Here is a 13,795-nt window from a genome sequence, read left to right on the forward strand (position 1 = left end):
CTTATGGAAAGGGGGGAAACCGAGGATAGCACTAGATAAATTAACAGAATGGTACAAACAAGGGGGCTTACAGCTACCAAACTTTTAAGAATTATAATAGATCAGCACAATTAAGATACCTATCAGATTTTTATCAAACAAGGGAAAAACCAGATTGGACCTAGATAAAATAGGGGAGAAGGTACCTGAACATATACTATATAAGTGGGATGAAAAGCTGGTGCAACATAAGAATTCACCAGTACTGCACCATCTGCTCAACATTTGGAAGAAGATTCACGTAGAAAGTAATAAAACAAGTTATCAACTACCAAAATTAATATTGACGCAAAATCAACTAATCCCTTTCACAATAGATAACCTTTCCTTTAGAGAATGGGAGAGAAAAGGGATCAAAATAATAGAAAATTGTTTTTTGGGAAATAAATTTTTATCTTTTGAACAAATGAAGGACAAATATGGTATAACTCATGGTAAAATGTTTGCATACCACCAACTGAAAATCTTCTTAAAGTACAAATTGGGAAGCAGACTGAAGTTACCAGAAAGAAGCAATTTTGAATATGTGATTACAGATACAAAGATAATTAAAAGATTTATAACAAACATGTACATCAAACTGCAAGAGAAAGAGAACGAGGAAACAAGCTGTAAACCCAAACAAAAATGGGAACAAGATCTAAACATAAAGATAAAGAATGAAACATGGGAAAAGCTATGCTCCGGAATTATTAGAAAAACAATAAACACGAGGTTACGCATGATACAATATAATTGGTTACTCAGGCTATACACCATCCCCCAAAGGTTAAATAAATGGGACCCAACAGTATCAGACAGATGTTTTCATTGTAAGAAGGAAACAGGAACAACAGTACATGCAATTTGGGCATGTAAGAAAGTGGAAAAGTTTTGGGAAGATCTAAATCAGGTATTAAATAAAATCACAAAAAGCAACATACCAAAAAATCCAGAGATCTTTCTTCTAAGTAATATAAAAAGTAAAGAACTTGGACTCGATTTGGATGGAGCACAAAAAAGATTTATTAGGATAGCCTTAGCTGTAGCAAAAAAATTTATTATCTCAACCTGGAAATTAGAAGATAGCCTGAGAATACAGCAATGGTACATAGAAATGAATAAATGTATTCTATTGGAAAAAATAACATATAATTTAAGAAATAACAGCATAGTATTCGAACAAATTTGGGAACCGTACATGGAACACAACAGAGAAGTCCTACTGTGGACCTCCACCACCTAAAATGACAGAAGGAGAAGAAGATGAAATGAACTGACCCAGTATGTAAAAGTAGAAGACACAAATTTCTTGTTTATTTTCATTGTGTGATGACATTGTTTAATGGGATTAATGTATCATATATGTTGAATGTTGAGTGGGTGGGGAGGGGGGTGAAGGAGAGAGGGAAAGGAGGGAGGAAAAGTGGAAAAAATGACACTGTATATTCAAGAGGGAAATGTTTGTGTGTATTTTGGTCAGTATGGTTCATAGTGTGAAAAATAAAATACATTTTTTTAAAAAGCTGTCATGAACTCGCAATCAGATGCCAGCCCAATTATATTGCAAAAAGGTAAATCAATTGTGCCCCCAACACTTATTCCCACTGTACTTCCAGTGCAGTGACACAAACATGATTTCTGCAGGCCATGGAACACTCAGCAGTGTTCCTAGTTCAAAATTCTAATGGGTGACCTGAAGGGAAGGCACCTGGTTCTAGTGTCACCAAAGTGTATGGAACTAAAGGAAGGTCATATGCTTTTAATATTGTGGGATGGTTCCCACCTCTCTGGCTGTGCATTCTGCCACCAAAACGGGAGGCCGAGTATCCAAAGTCACAAAGTTCCATAGATTTGGAACACTCTCAATGTGTTCCATGTAGCAAGAGAGCAACTCACCCAAATATAGCCCTGGAAATATGTAATCATGGGAGATCACATGTTGTGTGGTCCCTAACACTGCTGAAAGTTTCCCAACAAATGGCTCAGGGTCCAACGCACTGATTGTCTTTTACTTTCTAAGGAGGCTGCAGGACCTGATGAGTTTTTCCAGCATTTTTGTGTATTGCACTGGAAATACTATATCTGACTATCAGATGCCATAAGCTCCCTAAAAACCCATTTAGGTCCATCTGACACAAGTCATTCTTAAGTCATTGCCTTTCTGTCAATTTCATAACGGACTGGAAATGCACAAGAAGCACTGTTTTCTTTTTTGCCCCTGATCCATCCTTTTAGACAAAAGAATGTCCCTAAGCAAACAGTTATTTTTGTTTCTATCTTAACAATGGATCTAAACTATGTGGTGAGATGCAATGATTAAATTACATATATCCCAATGCAATATGCAAATTTGACTCATTTCTTCTAATTATGAACAATCCATGTAAACTAAACTTTTGTGTAACACACATGAAAACATAAGTAAAAATGCAAAATGCTGTAGAAATTCAGCTAGTCCTTTATATAGCAGAGGTAAAAATACATAAACAACATGTCAGGCTTGAACCTTTCATCAAGGTATGGAAAAATGTCAGCAGGCATCCGAACAAAAGGGGGGGAAAGCAGGAAAATGATAGAGGGAGAGGGGACAGCAGCAATCAGGGGGAGGAGGAATGGCTGGGAGGATGGAGGGGGAAGCAGGGTAGAACTGGAAAGGGGGAGGGGGAAAATGGTGAACAGGTTAGCAGAAACCAGAAAGCCATTTGGTTGGAGAGTACCCAGATGGAAAATAAGAGATGTTGTTCCTCCAATCTGTGGGATAGTACATAAGGCCATGAACAGTCATGTGTGTATGGAGGTGTGATTCAGAATTGAAATGGTTAGCTACTGGGAGGTCTCTGTTGTAGTGGAGGTGATCAGCAAAGCAAACTCCCAATTTGCAACTGGTCTCTCTGATGTAGAGAGAACACAAGGGGAGCACCTTATATCCACTTAAATAGTTTGGATAATATTGAATTGAATTGGCCCAAATGTTTTTCCTTGGTAATTGAGCTTCTTATAAATCGCTTTATCTCAAATAGGGATTCTTGCACTATGTACAGTGTATGTTTGACTTGCAGCCAAGTAGAACAATACTTTCCTTTCATTGAAATATTTAACACTTACTCTGTCAGACACGTTCTGTTTCAAAATTTGTTTTCATTTGGGTTTTCGCAAATTTATTGACAAACTTTTCAGCTATCTGAATCTGCTTAAAGTTCATTCTGTTCACTCCTGCAGAAATATTTCCTGTGAGGAAGAAAATCAATTAATGTGTTGAGGCAGGTCAAAACATTCTTTAAAAAGTCACGCTGAGAAATTGCATTTTTTTAATCATTTCAGCTCTGTGGAAGAAATCTCTCTGGCAACAAATGATGTCTTGATGAAATTATCCCCATACTTTAATATTGCTTCTAGGCCTTTTATTTTCAGCATTCATGGAAAAATGGAATCCAAAATGAAGCTAACATTGCAAAATGTATTTTATAGAAACAAACTTTCCATTCTGTAAAACAATATTTCTGCTCATGACCCATTCAGTACACATTGGTGTGGCTAACCTTTTCCTTCCACCGAGCCAAGCATGTAACATACTGATGCTGATTTTATTGAAATCAGGTTTTTCACCAGTAGAAAAAATACCTGGAAATAAAATTCCACATTGAATGTGGCAATATGCAATTTGATCTAAGTCTACATTTGCACTTTCATCAAGCAACTTGGCATTCTACCATCTTGCCATTCAAATTTTTTTTATGATTGGAAAGTATTACCTATTTCAATAACACTTTTGACTCACGGACATTTTTCTGAATGATAGTCATAGGGTGCCTTGTGGCTACTTGATTTATTGGAAATCTCACTCTGCTTGTATAAAGCAGTTGTATTTTGAAATTGTGACTTTAATATTAAAAAGAGGTGTAAAAAGTCATGAGAGTATTAGCCCCTTTTCCACTGGCATCTTGTGCCAGGAATTGATGGGGAAAGGAAAAGGCAAAGGAAAACAATCAGCACGCAGGCGTCAAATGACGTCAAATCATGCCGTGGATTGACGGTCTCCACCCCGACTCATATCCCTGGCATCAGCTAACACTGCCATGCTGATTAAACCAGTGGAAAAAGGACAACTTCCAACAATTCCATTCCATTTGAAAGTAGACTCTCCGATCCCTGGGGATGATTTGTGTTCAGTGGAAAAGCTGTCAGTGTCCTGGTTAAAGGTGACCCAGTGGTGCAAATGGCACTGCACAGCCAATTAACTGGGATGCCAGTAGAAAAAGTGTTACAGATAGGGTTTGGAAGTCAGATTCTTTTCCGCAGGGAAAAAGTATCACACACTAGAAAGCATCTATTTAAGTTGAGGAGGACGATGTCTAAAGGAGATATGCGGGGAAAATATTTTAATATGCAGGGAAAATATTTTACACAGTGGGTGGTAGTTGCCTGGAATGACTGCCAGAAATAGTCATGGATGCAAATACAATAGTAGCATTTAAGAAGCTTCCAGATAGACACATGAATACGAACAGAGTGGAGTGATATCTGTCAGGTGTAAGCAGCAGATTTGTAGTTTAATTCTAGTTTTAGCTTTATCACTGGCCCATTTGCCATGTTAAAAATTCACTCTCTCCACTGCAATAGACCATTGCTGTCATGTGAACCAGCTATAAATTGAGCTGAAGAAACTTTCTAAACCTTCTCCAATAGCATTGTGTATTCTCTCCCTCTTCTGTTCTCTACCAGCTGGTTAAGCAAGGAAAAAAAGTTCATGGTAAGATGACCAATTTCCTTCCAAGAAGTATCACTGCTTCAAAAGTCATAGAGGCATACAACATAGAAAGAGGCCCTTTGGCCCAACCTATCCAAGCTGACAATACCTCTATACTAAACCCATGTCCCAGCACCAGGTCCGTAGCCTTTTATACCTTGTCATCCAAGTTCTCGTACGGATGCTTCTTGAATGTTGTTGGAGTACCTGCCGCCACCACTCTTTCAGGCAGCCCTTTCCAGATTGCAACCACCTGCTTCCTTCAATCCCCCTCTAATCCTCTTACTCCTCACCTTAGACCTACTGTATGCTCTTAACTCTTAGATATTTCTAGCATTCGATCAATGCCTCACATAATTCCATATACCACTATAGGGTCAAACTCAGACTTCTCTGCTCAAAGAAAAATAAATTAAAGGTGTCCTTATCGAGGGGTCAGCAGTGGAAAGGGTTAAGAATTTCAAATTCCTGGGAGTCAACGTCTCTATCCTGGGGCCTCCATGTCGATGCAATCACAAAGAAGGCTCACTAGCGGCTATACTTCATGAGGAGTTTGAGGAGATTTAGTAAGTCCCCAAAGACTAGAAAATTTCTTCAGGTGTCCCATGGAGAGCATTCTGACTGGTTGCATCACTGTCTTGCATAGAGGTGCCACTGCATAGGAAAGGAAGAGGGTACACCACCATCAAGGGCATTAGTCTTCACTCCATTAAGGACATCTACAAGAAACATCTTGTATCTCCAGAAAACAGCATCTATCCTCAAGGATCATCACCACCAAGGCCATACCCTCTTCTCTCTGCTACCATCAGGAATGATGTACCCCTCTGCCATCAGATTTCTGAATGGAAAATGAACCACTTTCTCTTCTTTTCCACAAATTATTTTTTTTAATGGAATTTATAGCAATTTTGTGCATGACAAATTTTGTGGCATGTTCATGCTGGTAAATTCTGATTCTGATTCTGATCTCAGGCAATATCCTGGTGAATCTCCTCTGCATTTCATTGCAATTATATCCTTCTTATTGTATGACAACAAATATTGTAGCTGTGGCCTCACCAATGTTTATTGAAGTTGTACCAAGATGTCTTCTCTTACATTCGATGTTCTAAATGTCGATGCACAAATTTATGTTCGTCAGAGGATCCACTTCAGGGAGTAAATTAAAATTTAAAATCTGCAGATCCTAGAAATCTGAAATAAAAGTAGAAAATGCTGAGTCTTTGACTTCAACTATTAATTTTGTTTCCCTTTCCATTGATGTGGCCTGAACTGCTAAGTGCTTCCATAATTTTCTGTTTTTAATATAGCTTGGGGAGTAAAAATATTAACCAAAAGCTCTTTTTGTTCTCCACTTGGGAACTATTGTGAAAATAGTATGCACTAAATTTCTCCAATAGACTTCAAATTTAATTTTGCATCTTTTTGGCACGATGTAGCATTTTTTCTAAAAAGCCACTGTGTAGAGCGGAATTAGCAGAGATGGGCACTGGATGTTTGGCATAGATATGGTGAGCCAAAGGGACTGTCTCTCTGTTCTTTGAGCCCATGACTCCATGTCCATCATCAGTAGAGAAAGGGCATTGTATTCCTCATCCAATAGCAGCTGGGTTAGTGCCTAATAATAGAATTCTGGTGAATGCAGAAGAATAAATGCAAAGGATTAAAATTCTTCCAGTTGATGTATTTTCAAAGCTGATATTCATAGTCAACTTCAAGTTCACTGCCAAAAGTGTTGAAAATACAACAACAGGGTTTGTTTTATGAGGAGAGCAGTACACATCTCATAAAAAGTGCTAGTAAGCTACAGTTACAGAGAGAGGTTGCCAAACTGAGGCTTCCTTCAAAAATTCTGTGAAGGCATGAATATTGCCTTTTCAAAATTCTGATGCCCCACCCCCCCCCAAACAGTAGATCCTTCCCATACCACATTGTGATGCACCCTGTTAGAATAGTATCAGTAGTATGCCTGTGCAAGTTGATAAGAGTTAAAGAAGACGTGCTAAATTTCCTCCGGCTTTTGCGGAAGTGAAGGGAACGTTGCACTTTCTTGGACATTGCGTCAACACAGGTAGGCTGGGACAAGTCACTGGAGATGTTTACCCCTTGAACTTAAAGCTGCCTGCTATCCGCTACCTCATTACCATTGATGTGCAGCAGGGAGTGAGCTTCACTCCTCCTCCAGAAGACTTGAATCAGGTCTTTGGTCTTGCTGACATGAGGAAGAGGTTATTGTCCTGGTATCATTCCAAGCCTCTCTATCTCTCTTCAGTACTCCATTATGTTATTGTTAGAGATCCTGATGACTATTTATTGATGGAGTTGGAACTGTGTAGCAGGTGTATAGGGAGCATAGTTGAGAACTGTGCACACAGTGGACTCACAATATATATGGGGATCACAGCTGACTGTGTATGTCTACAACTACTGAACAACAAGAAGAATATCTTTCAACATAAATATCTTTTCCAATCTAATATTACAATTTATTATGTGGGCTCCAGATTTACTTTGAAAGAAGTAAAACATGAAACTCTGCGGACACCGTGGTTGGAGAAACTCAGCAGGTCAAACAGTGTCCTTTAGAGAGCAAAGGTAAAAATACATAACTGACGTTTCAGGCTTGAGTCCATTAATACCTTGTTGAAGGGGCTCAAGCCCAAAACATCAGTCAGGCATTTTTACCTTTGCTCTCTAAAGGACACTGTTTGACCTGCTGAGTTTCTGCAGCTTTGTGTTTTTACTCCAGATTTACTTCAATTATTGAACTCAGGAATAATTAGGGGTGTTGATTTATGTGGTCTGCTGTGAAGCCTGTGAGGGAGAGGTCATCATTAGCTGACAAACAAACAGAAGGGAAATCTTTTTTGATAACGCCTCAGCACTGCTGCCAAAATATTCAACTAAATTTGACATCAGTATCTAAAGTAGAGACAAGAACCAAGTGGAATATATAAAGCAAAAGTGGCAACAAAGTGCTTTTTTCACTCATCATATTACCTTATTTTTCAATTTGGATAAAGTGAGAAGACAGTTCCTAATTACAAGAGGAATGGCTTCGTTATAGAATAAAACAAATGGATCTTCTCTGAAAGAGGAGATCAGTTATTTAGTATTTAGGTGTTGATAGATCCTTCTAAATTAAATGTGATTTGCTGGTTACTGACTAGCATTGGAAGGTGGGATCTTCTGATTATTTTGTCACTTTCTTCCTTATCTCCCTTATTGCATACTAATGTCCCCTTTTTCTTTTGATAGCTCCTATCTTCCCATAGGAAAAACAGAATCCATTGTCCCATGGGAGATGTGGAATCCCCACTCATTTGAACAAATGAAAATGCTCATGTGGTGACAGAATTTCTTCACCAGTGTTGAGGGTCATATCTCTGCTTCCCTTTTCTGTGAGGAGGATATCGAGTGCTGAGAAACCCCGTGAACAATGTGGGAAACAAAATCAGGAGAAACTGAGGCAAGCTGAGAGAATGTGGCTGGATTTTTTTCTTTTGTCATTTATGTAAAAGTTTTCTGGCAAATGGATTTGATTTGAATATTAGCAACAAAATGTACAGACCCCATTTCTTTGATTTTTGTTAATTTTTCTTGGTAACTGAAACATTTTATGTTCACAAGCTAGTCACCAAACCAAAAACTGCAACAAGTGAAACTCTGAATTGTACAGCTGTAATTGAATTGCAATACCATAGTATCTCTGATTTGAGAAGCGAAAACAGAAACTGAAAATGAAATAAAAACAATATGGGCAAAAACACTGCAAAGATGAAGGTTGTTCGAGATCGAGGCTTGTAAGAAGGCCTCGTGTTGATCTCTCCTCGGCTGCTCCAATAGCAGCAGGTGGGAAATTGTCTTTGTAAACTTTAAATGGGTAAGAGTGTGTAGTCTCGCATTGGTCTCAATAGTCATGTCAGAACCGACAGAGTCGGAGTGGATGTAATCCGAGAAGAAGACTAGAGATGATCCCATTGTCAGATTTTAAGATTTTTGGTTTTTTGCCTTCTAAACAATCTTGATCTGGTTAATCGATTCCTTGACTTCAACGATCTGGACCTTATTTAAAATACTGGCATATTTTTGATTGACTATATGCTGGCAGATAATGAATGAAGGCAGCAAATATTGATGGCATAATGGCATGGGGGAGTAGAGTTTACAGTGGAGTAACCTACAGCGCTCTTTAACCTTCTAAGGAAGGGTCATTGTGGAAGGCTGTCACTGTATTTTTAGTTCCAAATATTAAACGGCCATTTCTTTATTTCAAGGCCAGTTTAGCCTTAAAGGTCCAAAATACTATGCAAATATTCTTAGAGATGTTTCCAAATAACTTGTGCGGGTCCCGTAAATGTCAGACAATAAATAGGAAAAAAAGTTCCATCAATTAGCGGTACCGAAAAAATGTTACATTGAAGAATAATTTGTTTCCAGCGTCGTTTGTCGAGTGAAAGTATTTGCGAAGTACTCACCTGAGTAATATGAGAGCAGGTCGGTAACACCTGATGGAGATTGTCGCCACCTTGTTCAACTGCAAGCAAGTGATGCACCTAAGGGAAGATCAGGTGATGCTGAGGTGATTTTTTATTGAATCCTACCGCCGTCTTTTGAGGCTGGAAACCGCTCGTTTCTCTTTTAGTGTTGCCTTCTATCAGTTTACAGTTTGCAATGCATCCGAGTTAAACCACGCCTACGACGTTTACAGCCCATTGCAGACGTCGGAAATGTGAAGTCAATTTCTCTGCAGGGATCAGAATTTCATTGAAATCAAATTGATTCCAGAGGGAAAGGTTATTTAAAGATGGAGCTAATCTGGAGAGGGAGCCGTGCCTGGTGTGGTGCTGAGTTTGAAACAACTGATCTGATCATTTCGCCAGGGCTGATTTCAGGGTCTGTATTCTAAGGGAGAAAATAACCCGGCTCCCCTTCCAACTCCCTGCCCGGGTCACACGATGGACACGTTCGTTTGTTGTGATAAAGGGTGAAGGGACAGGACTGGGATGCTTCTCGTTTTCAAATAAACCAAGAGCACTCGATGAGATGGTTCTGCGGTCGGGGCGCTACTCGTTCTAAAATGGTAACTCGCGGACAATGCACTTTTCGAAATCGGCTGCCAATTCGGACCCTCTAATGGCCTGAGTTACACGAGAGCCCAGGGTTCTCTGAGACCATCACCTGCAGACAGAAGGAGATCAAACACGACCTGCTGGAAGAGCTCAGCGGGTCGAGCAGTATCAGTGACAGTCTACGTTTCAAGCCTGAACCCTTCACCAAGCCTTCATCACCAGCAGATTCACTTTGGCTCCAGATTCCTGCAGTCTCTTGCGTGTCCCCAGCTGTGGATCTAACAAGAAGTCTTCCTCAGTCCGTTTCCACCGTGTGTTTTTAATTGAGCGACAGCTAACATCAGTCACTGATGTTAATGTTAGATCGCAAATCATTATCACAGATCTAAGCCAAACTCCCAATCAAAATTTCATACCAGGAAGTCACAGCACAGTTTTTTTGTTTGCATGGATTTATACCTTATTTGTCTTGAAGGGAAGGAATGTGGACCATGGCTGAAAATGCTAAAACTTGGCACAGATGCTAGACCGCATCATGAATTATGCCGCATCTATCATTCTAAACTGAGCAAGCGACGCTTCATTAAGACAATAAAGAATCTATGTGTTACTTGAAGGTGCTCTCTTTAATTATTAATAAAAAATATTTAATAAAACTTATAGTCTGTACAAAACAAATTTTAGGAGTGTTAGAAGAGATATAGAGTGTTTACTTACATACACACATAATATTTCCAGGTAAATAGATTGCTGTTTACATTTAATTTACAGTTCAATATGTACAGTCAATATAACACATAGAAAACATATACACAGTGCATTAATATCTGCTGGAGAGTTGTGGTATCAGTCTGTATGGGATCACGAAGCCTTGACAGTCACGGTCTTCTCAGCTCTGGTGATTTGCAATTCTTTCATCGTATGCTTGGGTCACCGGAGGCTTAAAGTGGGTTGTCAGAAGAGTGGATTATTGGAAATATAAATAATATTTCCATCCTATCTATGCGATCCAATATGTGGAATGCAGTGGGTGGAGGAAGATATATGGGGTGTTCTGTTGCCGAAAGCACTTAACCATGTGCAACCGTAGACAAAAAAAAGTTAGAATTACCCGCAACTTACTGATATTTATGGAACTGCGTGTTTATTTTATACATAAGTAACATATGAATAATCTAAGTTTCTAAAAGCTCTCCCATCCCCAAAATTCCAGATGATTTAAAACAGGATTAGAGTGAGCATCAAAGCAGAACGTTAGTTTGAATTATTCAAATTCCCATCGTTTGCAGTTGAATTCCGTCTCTTGCAATCAGACAGATGTTCCGCAGCGGAGGATGGGTCAGGGTTTCATAACCAGTAATGGGACAGGAAAGGGAGACCATCTCAACTTGAGAATACGTATCAATGCCGGATCTTAAATTCTTATAAGAGTCCATGATGGTTACACCATGCATCTACCGGAGTACGAATATGCTCAAAATAACTTAAAGAAAAGGTAAAGTCTCCCGGCATTTGGGTAAGTATAAGATTTAAAGAATGAGTAATAAAATGCAGATGGTTCCTTGAAGTTGGTGATTCGGATAAATGGTAAGTCGAAATAGCAAGGGGTTTTAAACTTGAACTTAAACAAAGATGTCAATCATTGTTACTGGATCCTGGGTCAGATATCTGGAAAAAGATACGGGGAGGAAAATCACACATAAATGTATCATTTATTTTTACCAGGCTTGCACGCTTCGCCCACACTGAAGGAGAAGTGAAGACGTTAAAATGCCTCTTTTCGGGGATTGGAGGACTATACACAGCAGGCTTAGTTTAAGACATTGGCTAGAAACTTTTCGCTCGCCGTTTTTTTTCCCCAAACTACCAAAATTTCCAATAGCACAAAGATCTGGGCTATATGAGAAGTTGCTCAACAGTGGGTCCGAGTTTTGCGCCAAGATACTCACTGTTGATGGGCTTGTACAGACGGTCCCAGTGTAAGTGCCACCAAGAACCATGTTCCGCCGCGAACAGTGAATCACGAGGAATGAGAGATTGTAGACCTTTTGGAAACGGAATATCTTACTTAATCATATTATTTACACGCAATAAGACTTTACAGCAGGAAACAACGGTAACGGTTTTGTGAATTGTTGTAATAAAAGTCTTAATTTAAGTGATTTTCTTTTATTCCTTTGCTGTTCCCAAAAGTGTTTTCTAAAGTTAATGTATTGCACATTCAGTACTTCAGAGCCAATAACCTTGGATAATTATGGCTGGTGACCTTTACTGCATTCAGGAGATTCTGAGTAGCCAACAGATATTGAAAACAGACATTTATGGAGCATAATTCATTAAAGATCGACTCTCGCGTTCTTTCTTTAGCTCTAAAGGACTTTAAACCACATAGAAAGTAAAATATCTCGGTATGCAACTGTTACATTTTTAACAACGCACCCCCAAGAAGAGTGTGCAGCCGGATTTTTATTACACACACAACAGAGGAAATTCCAAAATCAGCGATCTCTCTTCAAGGAAGTTTTCCATGGCTTTAAAATGCCTTAAACTTTACAACTTCACTTATGATCCAACCATCTGTTGTCATTTTAGGCGAAGGTTCAGTGTTAATTAAATACACTTTATGCCTTTGGGCCACGTGGGAAGGTCTACCGGCCCATTAACTGTTGGAGGAGGCAAGGGTTGGGGTGGTTGAGGGCAGTGGGCCGACTGAATCCTTACAACCACGTGGTAGTGACGTTCAACAGTAAACACAAATTTATAGTGCAATTAGTCTCATCGATTTGCAGAGTATAAATTAGGTTTTTTTCCCCCACGTTCAGATACGCTGGTGCTGTCAGGTGTTATCGTTTATTAGCTTTTAAATCGCTTTAACGGCCCTGCTTTGCACGGGAAATTCCATTAAAAAGAGGTCGAATTTCTTTTCCACAAGACAGAATTATTTCGATTTCTCAGGATCTGTTCATGAAAAGTCTCTCTTGCTTGTAAACGTTAGAATTATGGTGATTTTACATGGATATCAAATTCACTTTATTTCAAAAGCCGGAGCGCCATGGATGAAAAAAAAGGTCCGCCGTACTGTCCTGCAAATAAAATCCTCGGACTTCTGTCCTGCTGTGCATGTGTGAATACGAGGTGTAACGTGCTAGAAATGGATTGTCCGAATATATTTTAAATATGCAGGCCTTCAAATTGCTCCACGCCAGTTTTCTTTTGAACAAAATTACAAGCGCCACTGCCACTGGTGAAGTGACATTGAATGAGAACTCCAAACACCAGCTTTGCCAGCGTTTCCCTTGTATTCTGCTTTGAAACTGACATGTTTGGTTTCGCATTCATGCTCCTCATTGATGAATTGCCAGTTGTTGCGATTGTAACGATGCAACACAACGGGCGTGATCTCTCCAGGCAACTTTTGGAACTACTTGAGGTGAAACATGCAGCAGGAGTGTGTTGCCAGTGAAAGAATAAATGCTGCAATGCTCTATGAAAAGAATGAGAAGATCTTGGGCAGGCATAAGATGACCAATAGCTTCTAAAATTTAAATTAAATTTAGACATACACGAGCCCATGCCCCCAAATACCTCAACTAACCTGCAACCTCCGTACGTTTTGACAGGTGGGAGGAAACCCACGCAGACACGGGGAAAACGTATAAACTCCTTAGTGACAGCGTGGGATTCGAACCCTGCGCTGTATTAGTGTCCGATGAAGTTATTCTTCCAATAAGGGACCGAGGAAGACCAGTCAGGAGCGTCGGCGAATGCAATGCCCACTGAACTGCACTCCTTGGCCCCGTTGGCTAAAAGAAATGTAGATGACATCTCCTCTCCCTGAGTCTGGAGTTTGAGTGATCTCTTTTGATCAACAATAATGAATAGCTAACACGAAGATGCGGCAGGGATCACCCTGCATTGTTCCTGGAGCAAGGAAGTGTGACCGCGACACTGA

Source organism: Narcine bancroftii, chromosome 6 (genome assembly GCF_036971445.1).
Source record: "Narcine bancroftii isolate sNarBan1 chromosome 6, sNarBan1.hap1, whole genome shotgun sequence".
Lineage (NCBI taxonomy): Eukaryota > Metazoa > Chordata > Chondrichthyes > Torpediniformes > Narcinidae > Narcine > Narcine bancroftii.